The following is a 13,339-nucleotide window of genomic DNA, read 5'->3' as shown; positions in this document are numbered from 1 at the left end:
GCCACGGGGACGGCGTCTGAGAGCACCGGGGCGTAGCCCGGGCTCTCGCGCATCTGGTGGGACAGGTGGGAGGAGCGGGGAAGGCCGGAGCTCGCCGGAGCAAGGCTCGCGGCGGCGGCCGGAGCTCGGCAACTTGCGGCCGCGGCGTTGTGGTGCACGGCAGTGGAAGCGGAGGGCTCCTACGGCCTCCTGGCGTCACCAGGAACACGGTGACACGCGCGGAAGTGACCAGCTTGGGCTCGTGCCACCGTGGCGCCATGGCCGGCGGCGAGGAGCTTACGGGCGCGGTGGCGAGCTAGCTAGACGGGGCAAACGGACACGGGGAGGAGGGGGTTCGGTGCGGGGGCTCACCGCGGAACCAGCGAGCGCGAGGGCGAGGTCGGGGATGCCCGGTAGCTCCCGAATCACCGGCAAGGATCCATGGCGACCGGAGGCGAATTTGGCGACGGCGACGGCTCCACGGGGTGCTCCGTCTTGCGTGGCTCGACGAGGAGGTAGAGGGGGTCGCGGCGGATCTGGGGAGCGTGTCGGGAAGGCGTGGGAGAGGCGGTGGCTACGGTGATGCCCGTCGGCGGCGGCGGTGGTTCTCGGGTGAGAGAGAGAGCAGGGGGAGAGGAGGAGGGAGAGAGTGAGAGGGCGGTCGGGGCTGCGTGGCGTCGTCCGGGGCGTTCCAGGCGACGAGGAGGAAGCAGGAGGTGGCCAGGGAAGCAGGAGGTGGAGGCGCGGCGGGGCGCGCGCGTCGGCACGCGCCGTTCCCCTGTCGGGGAGGAAGACGACAGAGGAGGGGGGGCCAGGTGGGCTGGGCCGCCTGCTGGCTGGGCCGGCCTGCTGCGGCTGGGCTGCACAGGGGAAGCCCCAGGTAAGCCCCTCCTTCTTTTATTTCTGTTTTCTATTTTTTTCTGACATTGTTTTGATTTAATAAAATACTAAATCAATTTTATTTTATTATGCCAATTTTTGTAGGAGCTAGATATATTATTCCAGAGCTCCTTTATAAATGGCATAATTTTTGGACCATATTTCATATATATAGAAATATATTTCCAATGCAAATATTTATCGAATTAATCCAAATGGCCAAAATAAATATCCATGAGCTCCTAAAAATATTGTTTTGATTTTTATCTCTGTCCAATATTTTCAGAGAGCAACATGAGCATTTTCTTGGACCCTTTTGGAGAGATTTTTATTTGGGTCATTTTCAAAAATGATTCTGAGGGTTCCACCAATCCTCATTTCAAATTTAAATGAAATTTAAACATGATGCACAAATGACTAGCTAGTCTAGGTCATACCAGACTAGGGATGTGACATATATACATGATCATATCTAGATATTCTCATAACTATGCTCAATTCTGTCAATTGCTCAATAGTAATTTGTTCACCCACCGTAAAATACTTATGCTCTTGAGAGAAGCCACTGGTGAAACCAATGGCCCCCGGGTCTATCTTCATCATATTAATCTTCCAATAGTTTTCTTTTTTACTTTGCTTTTACTTTAATTTTCTTATTTATCATAAAAATACCAAAAATATTATCTTATCATATCTATCAGATCTCACTCTCGTAAGTGACTGTGTAGGGATTGACAACCCCTTATCGCGTTGGTTGCGAGGATTTATTTGTTTTGTGTAGGTGCGAGGGACTCGCGCGTGGCCTCCTACTGGATTGATACCTTGGTTCTCAAAAACTGAGGGAAATACTTACGCTACTTTGCTGCACCACCCTTTCCACTCCAAGGGAAAACCAACGCAAGTGCTCAAGAGGTAGCAGGTTTGCCCAACCTTGAACTCTCCACCCCTCACGAGCCAGCCTGATGAGGTTGCTGCGGAGGAGGTCTTGTGTTGTCCGCCCCCCGAGGCTTGGCCTCTCGTGAGGATCTTGATTCCTTGTTGATGAAGATGGGTCGTGCAGGCCTGCTAGCAAAGCCACGCCGTGGGCAGCAGGCAGGCAAGTCTGGGGACCCCCGTTCCCAGAGCACTGACAGTAGCCCCTGGGCCCAAGGCGCGCTCGGGCTTGGCTTCGAGGTGAAGACAAGGGTCAAGTGTGGAGCGCCGCGGGCCCCAATATCTTGCGGCCTCGGTCGACGCGTGGTGGTTGATTGGACGTGGGCGTCTCCGCTTCCCCATGCTGCCTCAACAACTGCCTGACGTGACAAGTCCGTGAGACATGCAAGGAAGACCATAATTACCTGTGATTGTGTGTGTGTGGGGGGGTGCCGGTTGGCCTTCTTCTGGTATAAATGGGAGGGGGCGGAGTCCCCATCGCCCATCTTTCCTCTGCCTCTCCTGCTTCTTCTTATTCCTCGCTCCACTTCTTGCTTGTGTAGTCATGGCGCCGATCTGGAGGTTCTCGGCCGCAGAGAAAGGCAAGGCTCCCCTCAACGTGCCCGAGCTGCTCCCGCCGAAGAAAAGGAGGTCTCATCGCCGTGAGGTGGTCGTGAGGCCGGTGGTGTCGAGGCCTTGGTATGAGAGGCCGCCTCCTGGGTACCCGCTGCCCTTGTACGCTCACGCTGACGATTCCGGAGGGAGGAGCAGTGAGCGGTGCCGCCCGCGCCAGGGCCATGGTTGCTGTGCCGCGGAGGCACACGCCATCGCCCCAGGGGTCCATGCCGCGGAGTCTTAGTGCGAGTTTGTGCTATGGGCAGTGATGCCCCCGAGCACCTGGATATGCCTCCCACCGTTCTTCGCCGCCGAGATGCCGCCGAGGGGCTTTCGCGAACTTTGGCTGCAGCATGCCGACTGCAACGCCCCGGCAACTGGAGCGGAGATTGGAACCGTTGCCTCTGGGAAGATCTTCATGACCCGAGGCTGGGTTGAGATTGCCCGAGTCTGCCGTGCGGAGGGCGCCCTCGCGATCCACTTCGAGTACGATGGCCCCTCCATGCTGTTCTTCAAGGTCTTTGACGAGGAAGGCCGCCGCCTAGAGTGCTGCCTTGAAGGAGGTCGCCAGGGAGACGTTGCGTCGGGCATGGGGCTCGCCACTGGTCTCGGCTGCAGCTCCTCTAGCGACAGCGGCGACTCCTGGTGGTCCAGCGACTCTCCTGAGCTCTTGGAGTCTCCGGAGACGAGCGACGACAATTACGTGCCCCCGAGCTCCCGCCGAGCCCGGAGCAGGGCCGCGGCATCCAGCCACCGTCGCCGTTGATCTGGATGGGGTTGGCACCCTCCTCACACGGCCCACTGTTGATGATGGCGTCGGCGACACCTGGTGCGCGTAGATAGAACTCCTAGGAGTTCCTTCCCTTTGTTCCCTGCGAGGAATCAAGAAACGGGCCCCGTGGGGGTGTGTAAAGCGTCTGTAATGCCTTTTGTCAATATAGCCCCCGTTATGAAGGTTTGTGTGTGCATATCCTGCCGAGGCTCGGCGTCCCCTTTCCAGTCCTACGCCAGCTTGGTGCTCTACGCTAACAGGTCCCGGTCCCCAGGCAGGCTGCAGCCCTCACTGGTATGCCAGGTTGCGTGCCGTGGTCAAGGCCAGGAGGTGAGTGGCCCGAGGTCCATTAAGAGTTCCTGAGGCGCGATGCTCAGGAGGTCCCCCTTAGCGCGCAAGCAGCTGTCTTAGAATGGGAAAGGAAGAAACCGTTGCCATAGCAGGGCAGTGAAGGGAGTGAGCGAGGGTCTCGTGCCGCAAGCGACTGGTGCATCCAGAGCGAGAACTTATCTTTGGCTGTCTGGGGTCTGCTCCTCGGGTCGTGCCTGACTCGCTCACCGGTCGTTGTAGTGTGGCTAGGTCTGGCCCGTGCGGGCCTCCCCCTCCCCTCCATGTCCTTCTTGGTGCTCTGCGTCCTCAGGTCCCGGCCGTCGAGTGAACTCAGCCGCCCCTGGTATACCAGGTCGTGTGCCGTGGTCAAGGCCAAGGGGTGAGGGCTGGAGAGCCAGTAAGAGCTCCTGAGGCGCGATGCTCAGGAGCCCCCCTTTTAACGTGCAAGCGAATCGCATGAGAGGAGAGAGAGTCCGTGGTACCACCTGCTGTGGCCCTCATGAAGTTCCTGCAAGCTAGCACAAGGAAGGGCACCGGTTGCCGTGGTGATTGCTGGTTTTCTTCTAGTGCATGAGTGGGGACTCCCTACTACGGAGAGCCCCTGGGCATGTACAGCCCCACCCTGACACATAGCTTGCACGGCAGGGCTAGACGAGATGTATCTGGGCGTCGTGAGCCAGCGCGGGACTCACAAGGCCCTACCTCAAGGCGGGTTGCGCCTGGTCTTGGTTCTTGTTTGCTGTCCTGGTCCTGCAAAATGGTTAGACAGCACGAAGGGTCCTGAAGAAAGTAGGCCAGCGCGCGGCTCCCACGGTGGGTGACAATCAAGCAGGCGATAGTCATAGATAGATTAAGCATGGAAAGCAACCTAGCTCAGGTAAGTGCAAGGAAGATGCATGCCACCTGGTCCGAGCGGCTTGGGGATGATGCAGCCCGAGGGGCGCCCCCATCAGGGTAATCTACAGACATAAAAGGAAAGATACATGCCACACGGACGGACCCACGCGACCTGGGAATGATGCAGCCCTGGGGGCGCTCCCAGCTGAATGAACTTTGGAAAATGTCACCTGGCTGTGTTGATGAAGGATAGTTGAGGTAGCTGAAGGCGTGTGGTGAGAGGGCTGCCCCTCATGAGCCACCGGGGCCCTGAGCCTCGGGAGGCTCTGGGGGTCCGGGGGGTTCCTCGAGGACCATCTTCATCTCTGTCAGCACCGCATGGTGCCTGGCCTCCTGAGCCGCCAGGATGCTCTGCAGGTTGCGCTGATAGGCGGCCGCCACACTTGGCAGACCGAAGGGCATGCGAACGTAACTGTGAGGTGGGCCCTTGTAGCGTCCCACGCACGAAGTCTAGAGAAGCTCTTGAGAGGCGGCCTGATTGAGCCCTGGAACGTCGATGTAGACGCGCAGCCCGACATCTTTGCCTGGATGGGGAGCTGCGCCTGGTGAGCAGCGGCTGCCGCACATGGCCCTCGCGTCTTGCAGTTCCTGAGCAGTCTTGGTGATGAACTCCTGAGCGGTGGGCACTCCTTGCCCTGTGTTCTCCTGAGGGAAACGTGCCGCGAAGCACACCTCCAAGTGGTGCCCAAGCGCCTCCCTCGTGATGTTGGCAAAGTCTGAGGCCCTCTAAAAGAGAGCCCCTGAGCCCTGCCCGAGAGGGGCGCTGGGTGCGCTTCCCTATGTGATGGAGGGAGGCGCCCTAGGCGCGAACGTCAATCCTGATGAGGCGCCGCTTGCCTGAGGCCCTGCGTGACGCAGCTGCTTCTTCTTCTTGGAGGTGGCCTCAGGAGGGCGCTCGCCCTAACTGTCGGGGTCGTCGATTGCTGCAGCTTGGAAATCACGCTTGAGGGAGCACACCGCATCTCTTTCTTCGCACGGGGCTGTGATGATTCCGCCGCTTCCCGACATCTTGAGGACATTGTAGCCATGATGGGTCACCGCCATGAACTTGTCCAGGGCTGGATACCCGAGGATGGCATTGTATGGCAGGTGGATGTAGGCGATGTCGAAGTCGATGAGTTCGGTGTGGTAGTTGTTGCGTTCTCCGAAGGTAACAGGGAGGCGGACCTGCCCGATCGGGGTAGTAGAGCCGTCGGTCACTCCTGAGAAAGGCTTGGTAGGCTGAAGCTGATCATATGACACTTGGAGGTTGTCGAACATGTCGACGGACATGACATTGTCCCCCGTGCCACTATCAATGAGGATCTTGGTAACTTGCACGTTGTTGATGACTGGTGAACAAAGCATTGGGAGGACACCAACAGTGGCCGCGCAGTTGAGCTGATCTGCCGAACTGAAAGTGATGGGGCACCTGGACCATCTGAGTGGGCGTGTGGCCTCGAGCTTGGGGAGAACTGCATTCACTTCACGGGAAACTGTTTGAAGATATGTTGCGAGGCTGGGGCTTGAGCTCCGCCCAAGATGCAGGAGACAACGCGTGGCTCCTAGAAGCCCCCAGCCCCCTCGTCTTGATGGTGGTCGTCATTCCTTCTGGGTGGTGGTGGTAATGGAGGAAGGCATGCGTTGCCTTGAGGACGAGCCTCACAAGGCTGGTCCCTCCAGGCGCCCTCGCGAGGTTGATCCTGCCAGCGGTCCTCACGAGGCCGGTCATGCAACTCCTGACGCGGGCCATGTCATCCCAGCATCCGCCGCCACGTCCTCCTCCTCGGCCGTAGCCCCGGTCGCTGCACTCAGGGCGTCGACCGAAGCGTCCTTCTTGAATGGCTCTAAGCTCTTGACAGTCGCTGGTGTTGTGGCTATGCAGGTTGTGGAAGGTGCAGAACAGTCGGCTGCCCTTGGATGACTCGGGCTGGTCTCTGACGCGCTTGGTGTCTGGCTCCGCCGCAAGCACGGCCGCTCCCATGCACTTCACGTCCTTAGCCTTGGTCTTTTTCTCCTCTGGGTCCGCAGCAGGGAGCTCGAGGAGGGAGAGGCGCCCCTCCTCAGCTCTTGCACACTTGGTTGCGTTGTTGAACAACTCCAGGATCATGCACAACTCTTCGTGGATGGCGAGCTCCTCCTTCATCTTGACATCGCGGACATCGTCGGAGAACACTGAGATGATGGCCTCGTCGGTCACCTTGGGGATTTTGAGGCGCGCGCTGTTGAAATGCTGAATGTACTTTTGCACGGTCTCTCCTGGTTGTTGCTTGATGTGGCGCAGGTCACCCGCGACCGGGGGGCAGTCGCGAGTGCCCTGGAAGTTGGCGATGAAGCGGTTGCGCATCTCGTCCCAGGAGGAAATTGAGCATGGAGGCAGGTTCAGGAGCCAGGAGCGGGGGCCATCCTTGAGAGCCATGGGAAACCAGTTTGCCATGACTTTGTCATCGCCGTTGGCCACCTCGATGCTCAGCTCGTAGAGCTGCAAGAACTCTGCGTGGCCGGGGGTGTCGTCGTAGCGAGAGGCAGATCTGGCTTGAACTTGCCTGGCCAGGCGATGCTACACAGCTCGGGAGTGAAGGTGCGGCAGCCGGCCGTGGTCACCGGGGCCCGCCTTGGAGGTGGAGCTTGTCCTTGGGGCCCGCGCGCCGCTACGGCCAGCGGCGCAGGGCCTTGCTGCAGCAAACTATCCTGGCGCGGCAGAGCAAAGGAGTGGCGGAGCATTCTCCTGCGGTCGAGGGACTTCTTGACAGCTTCTTTCCTCACGCGCGGGCGCCGGATGCGGTGGGTCGCGCCGTGGAGCCGCATGCCTTGGCGCTAGGGCGTCGTCTTGGGGCAGAGGTGGTGGAGGTGCTTCATGGGCTGCGTCGCCCGTGGCTGGCGGAGGGCGAGGCAGGGAGTGGGACGGCGCAGCGGAGCCCCCTGCGGCGCGGACAAGCTCAGTGATGCGGTCAAGCTAGTCCTCGTAGAGGTCGTCGACCGAGCGGTAGTGTAGGAGCTCGTGCGCCATGAGGAGCGTGGCCCGTGCGTCCATGGGAACACGACGAGCGTGAGACGACGAACCAGCGGGAGTCAGCGATGGAGTGGCGGTGCGGCCGTCCTGTCGCACCGAGGGGGTGCAGCGAGGATGCTTGCTGCTCGTTCCCCGCCGGGCCAGTGGTGGCGTTGGCGGCAGGCGACGGAGAGCGATGGGGCGGCCCACCGATAGGGGCTATCTGAGCGACACGGGTAGCGTGGGTAGCCCGGCGCTCGGCACGGGCGCGACGCGCGTCCACTATGAGGACGATGAAGTGACTCGACACAGAGCGACGGAAGGGAAGCTTCGGCGCACCCCTACCTGGCGTGCCAAATGTCGGATCACGGGTTCCGGCAAAACCCTTAAGGTTCGAACACTAGGGTGCGCACGAAGATCTCGCCCCTATCGATCGGCGTCCTAACTTAGCCTAGATCTCACGAACTAACTCGACGAACTTGCAACACAAAGAACACGAGATTTATACTGGTTAGGGCCACCGTTGTGGTGTAATACCCTACTCCAGTGTGGTGGTGGTGGATTGCCTCTTGGGCTGAGGATGAACAGTACAAGGGGAAGAACAACCTCCTCAGGTTGAGGTGTTCTTGTGCTTGGTGCACTTGTGTGGCTAAGGATGGTCTTGATGATCTCTCTGCCTATAGTGGTGGCTAGTCCTATTTATAGAGGCCCTGGTCCTCTCCCCAAATATTGAGCGGGAAGGGAGCCAACAATGGCCAATTTGAAAGGGGACAGCTAGTACAAGCTATCCTGACAAAAGGTGGTCTTTGCCTGCCAAAGGTTCTGGCGGTGACGCCGTCTTGGGCTCCATGGTGACCTCCGTCTTGCCGTCCTTCTGGTCTTGGTCTCGTTGCACCAATATGGAAACCTTTGCTTGATGCCTCAGTACTGCGCGCCTGTTCTTGCCCCCTTAGCACTAAAGAGGAAACAAGGACGCTGCACGCTGGCACCTGCCTGGCCTCGATCGTCAAGGCTTACGTCACAGAAACCTCACGAGGTTTGCCCAACCTTGAACTCTCCGCCCCTCATGAGCCGGCCTGACGAGGCTGCTCCTAAGGAGGTCTTGTGTTGTCCGCCCCGCGAGGCTTGGCCCCTCGCGAGGGTCTTGATTCCTTGTTGATGAAGATGGGCCGTACAGGCCTGCTAGCAAAGCCACGCCGTGGGCCATAGGTAGGCAAGTCTGGGGACCCCCGTTCCTAGAACGCCGACAAAAAGTCTATATAAAACCATAAGCTTTGGTCACACTATCAATGCGTATATTCCAACTCCGAGAGGCTTGCACCGGTCCATAAATAGATCGCTGGAGCTTGCACACTTTGTTAGCACCTTTAGGATCGACAAAACCTTCTGATTGCATCATATACAACTCTTCTTTAAGAAATCCATTAAGGAATGCAGTTTGACATCCATTTGCCAAATTTCATAATCATAAAATGCGGCAATTGCTAACATGATTCGGACAGACTTAAGAATCGCTACAGGTGAGAAGGTCTCATCGTAGTCAACTCCTTGAACTTTTCGAAAACCTTTCGCAACAAGTCGAGCTTTATAGACAGTAACATTAGCGTTAGCGTCAGTCTTCTTCTTGAAGATCCATTTATTCTCTATGGCTTGCCGATCATCGGGCAAGTCAACCAAAGTCCACACTTTGTTCTAATACATGGATCCCATCTCAGATTTCATGGCTTCAAGCCTTTCACAGAATCTGGGATCATCATCGCTTCCTCATAGTTCGTAGGTTCGTCATGGTCAAGTAACATGACCTCCGGAACAGGATTATCGTACCACTCTGGTGCGGATCGTACTCTGGTTGACCTACGAGGTTCGATGGTAACTTGATCAGAAGTTTCATGATCATCATCATTAGCTTCCTCACTGATTGGTGTAGGAATCACTGGAACTGATTTCTGTGATGAACTACTTTCCAATAAGGGAGAAGGTACAATTACCTCATCAAGTTATACTTTCCTCCCACTCACTTCTTTTGACAGAAACTCCTTCTCTAGAAAGGATCCATTCTTAGCAACGAATATCTTGCCTTCGGGTCTGTGATAGAAGGTGTACCCAACGGTCTCCTTTGGGTTTCCGATGAAGACACATTTCTCCGATTTGGGTTCGAGCTTATCAGGTTGAAGCTTTTTCAGATAAGCATCACGACCCCAAACTTTAAGAAACAACAGCTTAGGTTTCTTGCCAATCCACAGTTCATATGGTGTCGTCTCAACGGATTTAGATGGTGCCCTAATTAACGTGAATGCAGCCGTCTCTAAAGCATAACCCCAAAACGATAGTGGTAAATCAGTAAGAGACATCATAGATCGCACCATATCTAATATAGTATGGTTACGACGTTCGGACACACCATTACACTGTGTGTTCCAGGTGGCGTGAGTTGTGAAACTATTCCACATTGTTTCAAATGAAGACCAAACTCATAACTCAAATATTCACCTCCACGATCAGATCGTAGGAACTTTATTTTCTTGTTACGATGATTTTCCACTTCACTCTGAAATTCTTTGAACTTCTAAAATGTTTCAGACTTATGTTTCATCAAGTAGACATACCCATATCTGCTCAAATCATCTGTGAAGGTCAGAAAATAACGATACCCGCCGCGAGCCTCAACACTCATCGGACCGCATACATCAGTATGTATTATTTCCAACAAGTCAGTTGCTCGCTCCATTGTTCCGAAGAACGGAGTTTTAGTCATCTTGCCCATGAGGCTTGGTTCGCAAGCATCAAGTGATTCCAAAAGTCCATCTGCATGGAGTTTCTTCATGCGCTTTACACCAATATGACCTAAACGGCAGTGCCACAAATAAATTGCACTATCATTATTAACCATGCATCTTTTGGCTTCAATAGTATGAATATGTGTATCACTACAATCAAGATTCAACAAAAATAGACCACTCATTAAGGGTGCATGACCATAGAAGATATTACTCATATAAATAGAACAACCATTATTATCTGATTTAAATGAATAACCGTCTCGCATCAAACAAGATCCATATATAATGTTCATGCTCAACATTGGCACCAAATTATTTAGGTCTAAAACTAAACCCGACGGTAGATGTAGAGGTAGCGTGCCCACGGTGATCACATCGACTTTGGAACCATTTCCCACGCGCATCGTCACCTCATCCTTAGCCAATCTTCGTTTAATCCGTAGCCCCTGTTTTGAGTTGTAAATATGAGCAACAGAACCATTATCAAATACCCAGGTGCTACTATGAGCATTAGTAAGGTACACATCAATAACATGTATATCAAATATACCTTTCACTTTGCCATCCTTCTTATCCGCCAAATACTTGGGGCAGTTCCGGTTCCAGTGACCAGTCCCTTTCCAGTAGAAGCACTCAATCTCAGGCTTAGGTCCAGACTTGGGCTTCTTCACCTGAGCAGCAACTTGCTTGCCATTCTTCTTGAAATTCCCCTTCTTCCCTTTGCTCTTTTTCTTGAAACTAGTGGTCTTGTTAACCATCAACACTTGATGCTCCTTCTTGATTTCTACCTCCGCAGCCTTTAGCATCGCAAAGAGCTCGGGAATTGTCTTATCCATCCCTTGCATATTATAGTTAATCACGAAGCTTTTGTAGCTTGGTGGCAGTGATTGAAGAACACTGTCAATGACAATATCATCAGGAAGATTAACTCCCAGTTGAGTCAAGTGGTTGTGGTACCCAACATTCTGAGTATATGTTCACTAATAGAACTATTCTCCTCCATATTGCAGCTATAGAACTTATTGGAGACTTCATATCTCTCAATTTGGGTATTTGCTTGAAATATTAACTTCAACTCCCAGAACATCTCATATGCTCCATGACGTTCAAAACATCTTTGAAGTCCCGATTCTAAGCCGTAAAGCATGGCACACTGAACTATCGAGTAGTCATCAGCTTTGCTTTGCCAGACGTTCACAACATCCGGAGTTGCTCCTGCAGCGGGTCTCTGCTTCCAGGACGTAATTCTTCTGTGTAGCAATGAGGATAATCCTTAAGTTATGGACCCAGTCCGTGTAGTTCCTACCATCATCTTTCAACTTAGCTTTCTCTAGGAACGCATTAAAATTCAAGGGAACGGTAGCACGGGCCATTGATCTACAACAACATAGACATGCAAATACTATCAGGTACTAAGTTCATGATAAATTAAAGTTCAATTAATCATAACACTTAAGAATTACCACTTAGATAGACATCCCTCCAGTCATCTAAATGATCATGTGATCCATATCAACTAAACCATGTCCGATCATCACGTGAGATGGAGTAGTTTTCAATGGTGAACATCACTATGTTGATCATATCTACTATATGATTCACGTTCGACCTTCCAGTCTCAGTGTTCCGAGGCCATATCTGCATATGCTAGGCTCGTCAAGTTTAACCCGAGTATTCTGCACGTGGAAAACTGTCTTGCACCCGTTGTATGTGAATGTTCAGCTTATCACACCCGATCGTCACATGGTGTCTCAGCACGACGAACTATAGCAACGGTGCATACTCAGGGAGAACACTTGTACCTTGAAATTTAGTGAGGGATCGTCTTATAATGCTACCGCTATACTAAGCAAAATAAGATGCATAAAGGATAAACATCACATGCAATCAATATATGTGACATGATATGGCCATCATCATCTTGTGCCTTTAATCTCCATCTCCAAAGCACCGTCATGATCTCCATCATCACCGGCTTGACACCTTGATCTCCATCGTAGCATCGTTGTCATCTCTCCAACTATTGCTTCCACGACTATCGCTACCGCTTAGTGATAAAGTAAAGCAATTACACGGTGATTGCATTTCATACAATAAAGCGACAACCATAAGGCTCCTGCCAGTTGCTGATAACTTTTAAAAAACATGATCATCTCAGACAACAATGTATATCTCATCATGTCTTGACCATATCACATCACAACATGCCCTGCAAAAACAAGTTAGATGTCCTCTACTTTGTTGTTGCAAGTTTTACGTGGCTGCTACGGGCTTCTAGTAAGAACCGTTCTTACCTATGCATCAAAACCACAACGATTTTTTGTCAAGTGTGTTGTTTTAACCTTCAACAAGGACCGGCCATAGTCAAACTCGATTCAACTAAAGTTGGAGAAACAAACACCCGCCAGCCACCTGTGTGTGAAGCACGTTGGTAGAACCAATCTCATGAATGCGGTCATGTAATGTTGGTCCGGGCCACTTCATCCAACAATACCACCGAATCAAAGTAAGACATTGGTGGTAAGCAGTATGACTATTATCACCCACAACTCTTTGTGTTCTACTCGTGCATATAACATCTACGCATAGACCTGGCTCGGATGCCACTATTGGGGAATGCAGTATCTCAAAAAATTACCTATGATCACGCAAGATCTATCTAGGAGATGCATAGCAACGAGAGGGGAGAGTGTGTCTACGTACCCTCATAGACCAAAAGCGGAAGCATTTAGTAACACGGTTGATGTAGTCGAACGTGTTCACGATTCAACCAACCCTAGCACCGAATGTATGGCACCTCTGTGTTCAGCACACATTCAGCACAATAATTTCCCTCGAGCTCTTGATCCAGTTGAGGACGAGGGAGAGTTCCGTCAGCACGACGGCGTAGTGACGATGATGATGAAGTTACAGGCACAGGGCTTCGCCTAAGATCTACGACGATATGATCGAGGTGGTAAACTATGGAGGGGGGCACCGCACACGACTAAGAGATTGTCTGTTGTGCCTTTGGGGTTCCCCCTGCCTCCGTATATAAAGGGCGGGAGGAGAGGAGGCCGACCCCCAAGGCGCGCGCCAAGTGTGGTGAGTCCTACTAATATTCCCCTTTCCTTTTTTTCCTTTTTACGGAGTAGCAAAGGGGAAAGAGAGAAGGAGTAGGAGAGGGAAAGGGGGGCGCCTCCTTGGCCGGCTCTCTCTCCTCTA

This window comes from Triticum dicoccoides, chromosome 4A, assembly GCF_002162155.2.
Source record: "Triticum dicoccoides isolate Atlit2015 ecotype Zavitan chromosome 4A, WEW_v2.0, whole genome shotgun sequence".
Classification (NCBI taxonomy): domain Eukaryota; kingdom Viridiplantae; phylum Streptophyta; class Magnoliopsida; order Poales; family Poaceae; genus Triticum; species Triticum dicoccoides.
The sequence above is the reverse complement of the archived record's forward strand: the minus strand, read 5'-3'. Positions refer to the sequence as shown.